At 40.8% G+C, this 6,415-nt stretch overlaps 1 protein-coding gene across 1 annotated transcript in view; it reads left to right on the top strand.

The window, feature by feature from the left end:
- Positions 1-242: 242 nt before the first annotated feature.
- Positions 243-6,415, top strand: part of arhgap35a (Rho GTPase activating protein 35a) — a 76,733-nt gene continuing 70,560 nt past the window's right edge. Inside the window, exon 1 of the mRNA XM_028044611.1 lies at positions 243-1,021. The gene's annotated coding sequence lies outside the window, so the exon portion shown is untranslated. The remainder of the gene's footprint in view (positions 1,022-6,415) is intronic.

Below are 6,415 nucleotides of genomic sequence, written 5' to 3'. Positions count from 1 at the left end.
GAGATGACTCTATGGTTTTATTTTTATACGCTTTATTTAAATACCCAAATAACTCCACGGTCAGATATTATTTAAAATCATTCAGACATCATTAAATTAAAAATAAACCTCTATTTCTGGCCATTCTGGCCTAAAGTAAATGACATCCATAATGCTTTTTGTCACATATTGTTGTGTTGGGCTGTGCTGTTGTGCTGTAATTGTGGCATCAACCGCTGGGAGGGGAGAGACTCTCTCGGCTTTCTGTGAATCGGAGAGGAGAACGTCCGCCATTATTGGGGAAGCTGAGGGGGAAAAAAATCGGCTCGTACTCAACGTCACGCATTTATCCTGCGAGAGGGGCTTAACATGAGAAAGGAAAACACAGCGCCTCACAACGAGCTGTCCTTACTCTGAAAATAGCGTTGCTGTAAATGACGGCAGAGCTCCCAGTCGGCTTCCATACGGACTCTTTTGTTTTGTTTTGTTTCTTTTTTTTATTTTTTATTTCAGACACAACAAAGGAAACAATAATTGGTGAAAACAACGTGGTGGTGATCCAAGAAGGGGAAAACACACCGAAACAGCGCTTCCCAACGCCTTCCCCCTTCTTTTTCTCTCTCCTCGCCAGACATTTCCAGCCGATGTGAAAGGACGGGACTTTTTCCTTGTATTTTGGCAAGATTTTCTTTCTCTTTTTTTTTTTTTTTTTACTGCTGCTGCTTGTAATCAGAAACGAGTTCTGTTTTTTTCTCCTGAAAGAGAAAGTGCAAATGCTCATGTCTGAAAACTTCAGACTACAGCGGGGGGGGGGGGGGGGGGGGGGGGGGATGAGCTCTTAATGTAGGGGGGGGAATGGGCCAGACGGCGTGTTTACTAGAAAAGCGGAAAAAAATAATCGATACGAGTGTTTCTGGGGAGTGTTTTGTGTTTTTTTAAAATATATATTTAAGGAAAAGTCTTTCCCCGGCCGTGAGTCGCAGAGGAGCGACCTAGAGGAAGAACGGAGTGGACGAGAGCTGGGAAGACAGGATTGCTTGTGGTATGTAGACTCCTCTTTTCCATACATTATCATAGCAATTTAATAAGCCGATATTTTAGGGTGTTTATCGTGTTCTGAGCAGTGCAGCTCGTGTTGGGCTGAGCTCCTGCGAATAAGAAGAGAACTGGGAGTCAACCCCATTCCCCCCCACACACACAGGGCTGGCACGATTTGAAGTCCTTAGTTGTAGCAATAATGATTTCTTTTTTCTAATGATGATATATGGCTTCATGAAATTTATATTCAGAGCCTCTCTAAGGTATGCTGGTTGGTATGGAATAGGAAGATTGTACAAATGTGTACCTCAAGCCTTTAAATAGTTTGAATGATTTTGCCAGGCCTGGAGAAACTCTACAACATCATGCATTCATTAAAGGGCAGGACATGATAGCTACAGAGGCATATGTTTGCTACCTAATCTGCACTATCAGGTCTTATTAAATAAAGTGGACTGGGTGTATTTCTGTTCCAAAATCGAATGTTCTTGTAGTACTATAGAGATTGGGAGTAAGCTCCAAGTTGACTTACCGAGATGCATGAAATGGATAGAAATAGCAACTGTCTGATTTATCCTCAATTGACTCCGATCGAGTGGCAGGTTAAAAACTGACATTTCTATTTGTTCCCCTCCTGGTTCTAAATACATCAAAATGAAGAACTCCCACCATTTATAGTCTGTAAGCTCATTGACCAGCAGCCTGTCCTTTGATGGACTTTTTTTGACTTGAATAAGGCCGATCTGTGCTAGGGACGGATGCTTTTGAGAATAAGTTAGGTAACTCTTACAGGTCCGTAATTGTCTGTAGGATTCAAAGCTACAACCACTACAAATGAACCTTACATACTTTTTTCACCTTGCTGTATCAGGTGAAAAAAAGATAATTGTTTCGGCCGGTAAAAGCTGATCGGTGCATTTCTATATTTTCCCTTTTCTGTAGGAGAAATTGCTTTAGTCTTTTCAGATGGCAAACACCAATTATGCCTTTTCTAATATTAGGATTGACTAGAACGGAGTCAAGTTAGGAATGATTGCTGTCACAAGCATTTTCTCTTGTATTGCGAGATCATTCACTGATGTGTCACAGTTTTATTTCAACGCAGACTGGTCATCGCTTCTGCAGCCACTCCCTTTCTCTTCGAGTCCCTCTGCTGGACTTGAGTGCTTTTCTTTTTACAAGTGGATGCTGGCTGTGAAATATTCCCCACAGGGTGAGATAACTGTGGCCTGTTTTCAGCATGCAGGGGGACTTTGAGTTGTAGCTGCAGCTACTGCTGTGTCATTGCTTGATAAATGAGGCATTTGGAAAAAAACAGGAACTTTGTCATTTGATTGTCTTTTGTCTGGTGCGATGTGTTGTGGATGGGGCGGCTTGTTCCAGCAAATCTAGTGACTCATTATCCCACATTTGCCCGGCGTGTTTTGACTGAGTACATTTGATAAGTCTTTTTTTTATAGATTTAATCCAGGCTTTATTAGGATGACCAAGCAGACTGAGTAAACACATGCGTATATAGATTTTCCCAGAAATATGCTGGGTTTTTTTTTCTTTTTTACTCACAGGTAAATGCATTAGCAGCTGTCAGCTCTCCTGTGCTGTGCTTGATTGGGCCCTTTGCAATGCAGTCACACCTCTCTGGGAAGTCTGTCTTACTCTAATAGTTGTGCCATTTGTTCAGGCAGCGGGCTAGCTAGCCGCATTCACCCCTGACATTCTGCCTCAGGGCTGTGGATTGAGATGGGAGGCTTTGGGTTTTGACCGTGTTCCTGAGATTAGAGGATGCAGACTTGGCTCATCGGGATGTAGGCCAGGGATGCAGATACATTTTTTTTCTGTTTTGTTTTGCTGAGGTCACTGGATGATAGATCCTGATCTCAACAGGGTGTGGCATTAAATAACAAATTCTCTCTATTTCTTAATATCAGAGTAAGAAAGGTGATTTGTAAAGATGTACAGACTCAAGTTTAGTCAGTTTTCCCAGAATCTGCACTGACTGGTGATTAGCTGGTCAATTGATTTAAAAAAAACCCAATATATACACAATAGATACACAATATATCGGCACTAACATCGGTACCAGTCGATATTAGTAATTTTTTGACATATCGGTATCGGTCTGACTAATAAAACTGGGCTGATATTAACAATCAGTAGTTATTTTCATATCGTTGCTATTTGATTCTTGAGAGAGAAGAGAGGAGGATGTTCATATGTCGTTTGTTTAGTCATGTGTCATAGTGATGCTGCGAAGGAATTTTGGGAGTTTAACCGAAGCAGATAAGAAGTGGTGAAGTCAGCAGTGTGGTCATTTTTTCAAGGTGTCAAAATATATATAATATAACATATATTGTATCGGTAGATATCTGTCATCGGACATAACCGGATGTAGATATCGGCCCAGGTTTTCCTATCGGTGCAAAAAACCCCACTTTTTCTGTTATTATCAAATCAGAGATCAAAAAATCTGACATTAGGTTTGCTGAATTTATTTGATCAAAGAGTAAGAGAGTTATAATAAACCTCACAGTCACTACTTCCCTGTGTGACTTATCATATTTTGACCACATTAACCCCCAGCTTTTGTTTACCAGTGCACTGCTGGGTAAATCGCAGGCCACTTACCTGCTCATTTGCAAATTTCACAACTGTTCCACCTGTCAGCATGAGCTGACTCCATACACCCAGCATGGCAATTTTCCCCACTTGTGAAATTGTGCTTTCATTAATTTTTTTCCCCCACTGGTAGTTCAAAAGAGTGGATTTTATTATTATTATTATTATTATTATTATTATTATTATTATTATTATTATTATTATTTCCTGAAAGTCTGTGTTTGCTGCATAAAAGAAGCCAATTATAGCGGCCAGCTTTGGAGTTCACTGGACCAGATTGCAGTCACTCTCTCCTCTCAATGACCGCCTTGTTTTAGTGTCCGATTATTAGGCAGAGAGAAGTGCATTCTGGGATGATTGTATCTGAATTTCCATTAGAAAGTGTGCCTGCGTCAGTCGAACTGAGGCCTCCTCTGTCCCCGCTGTTTCTGTTCTGTAGCTCATTACAAATTTGCAGATGATTTATAGGACTTCACACAGTTCTCTGCATTAGTCCTTTAAATTAAATGACCGTGAAAATAATTCAAAATTAAACCAGTGATCCAAGTAGATTGGTTTCACTTTGTAACTCAAACTCACCTTACAATCACAACACGTGTATTATATTTTAGCACAAATACATTTTTATTGTGCTGTATACTGTAAATATTTTCTATGTAGTTCTGAAGAAATGCTTTAGTTATTATCCAGACGTTTTTTGTAAAATCAGACTTGGTTTAGATGTTGTTTGCCCCCTGTAGAACAGCATGTCATAGTCAGTTCTTCGATTTGCAAGTTTTCCAAAGCAAGCACACTTACTTCTGGTGACTTGACATAACTTAAGGTAACTGATCTGAGTTCTTTTGAATAAATCTGGGTTTTTTAAATTATTGTTGTCAATGCAATACCTCCTTTTTAAGGTGTAAACAAGTGTTTTGTACAGCTGCAACAAATGATTGAGCTGTGCAATGGGACACATATTTGTGCCAGTTAAAGGTCTGAAGACAGTCTTTGCCATTGTTGATGTCGACATCTTCAGTAGCATCCATAGGTTAGGAGTTGTCAGTGGTAAACTTAGGCTCAAATGCAACTTAAACATTTATGTTGGAATATGACAAAAGTTGATTATCTCCTTGATTCTTAAACGTGTTGGGATGTCACCAAACCAAGGAGACACAATGCTGAATTAGCATTTTGTTTCTGCAAGAACATTTCAGAAACTTTGGTTTGTAAAATAAATCCTACTGTGGAAATCCACACTTTGTTACATAGTTTTATTTTTATTGGGAGTGTACATTTGTTGCAGTGGAGGGGGGGGAAAAAAGCACAGCGCTGCATACTATCTTTTATTTTATCTTTAAGTCACATTTAAATAAGAAAACAACAGTAACAGCATTTGGACTTAGTGTGACCATAGAGATAAAGAACCAGGATGTGAGCCGCAGAGGAATGGTAACCTCTGGAAACGAGCGGCCGTTGTTTTGCCATTTCAGCTCCAATTACACAACAGAGGAACAAGGGGCTGTGGTAATGTGGAAGAGCCATGGAGAGCCTGGGTGCAGGGAATTCTGGGAAGAGCAAGAAAAAGTAAAAGAGTGACACAACAAAGTCGGCTGTCAGTTCGGAGGCAACAAGAGTGAAACAAAGCGCGAGCGAACTGCTGCCAGTTTCTGCTTCAGGCTGTGTCTCTGGTATGCGCCCTTTTGGTGTTTGTGCTCATGGATCGACCAATCAATGTCGGCCATAAGTAACCCTGCTGCTCAGCTATGGCCCAGCCGAATTCCATGAGTCAGCACGTCCGTAGATAAGATGTTATGATTGAGTCTCTGGCAGTGAAATTAGGCCACTGCTCAGAGGTCAAAAGGTTGGACTTGTGCTGCTGTAGTCGCTCACACAACGTTTGTTTTACCTGCATGCAGCTCCAGCATGTTCTGCAGGTTTAAAGTTCAACCAGGTTGGCAGGTTGCCTTGGGAACTAACTTAAAAAAAGACTTGATACGCTTAAACACACCCTCCATTACACATAATGGGTGTAATAGTGTCTGATTATTTTTGGGATGAGTCAGTGTTGCTGCTTACGGCTTGATATGGTGATAGACTGTACAGAGTGGAGTTCCCACTGAAATTCACCTACGCAAACATTTAAAGATAAATGTGACGATGTCTATAATCTTCAATAACACTGATCTGATTATTATTTTTTTGTTAACCTGATGTTCAGACCCGCTCTTTTTCTGTCAAATTCGGGGCTGATGCTAGCAGAAGGGGGACTCCATGATTTCTTGTTTAACTTTCTCACTGGAGATTCTCGCTGTTGGCGCCCCTGGGCTTCCTGTAGGAAGTCCACCTATGATGCGTGGCTGCGTGGGAGGGAAGAGGTGGGCCAGAAGAAGTGGAGAGCACAGGGTCAAAGGTGAGGAGAGGAGCTGGAAAGGGGCAGTGGTCTGTTTTATTATTCATTCATGTTAGGCCAAAGGGGGGATACTTTTGGGTCATCTGATTCTTGTAAAAGCGATAACTCTTGAATGCCCCAAGTGTCTGCCTTTAATACTGGTGCAACTGATAACTTGGATCCTGTAATTGGCAAGATAGAGGGAAGTGCTAAATTATAAGAAATAAATGCTGTCATAAAAAAGTTGTAGGTAGTAATTAATTATGACACAAATGACTGGTGTTAAGTGATGACCTTTTTAAGCTAAAAGCCTGTCTGCGCTCCGTTCCTCGTTATTATCTCAAGCAGTTTTTGATACTTTTCAACAGATAGAAAAAGGCTGAGCTTCTAAGACTGGAAGTTCATTTAAAG

The sequence above is a fragment of the Xiphophorus couchianus genome, chromosome 18 (assembly GCF_001444195.1).
Source record: "Xiphophorus couchianus chromosome 18, X_couchianus-1.0, whole genome shotgun sequence".
Classification (NCBI taxonomy): Eukaryota; Metazoa; Chordata; class Actinopteri; order Cyprinodontiformes; family Poeciliidae; genus Xiphophorus; species Xiphophorus couchianus.
Note: the sequence above shows the minus strand (reverse complement) of the source record. Positions and strands in the feature narration are given on the sequence as shown.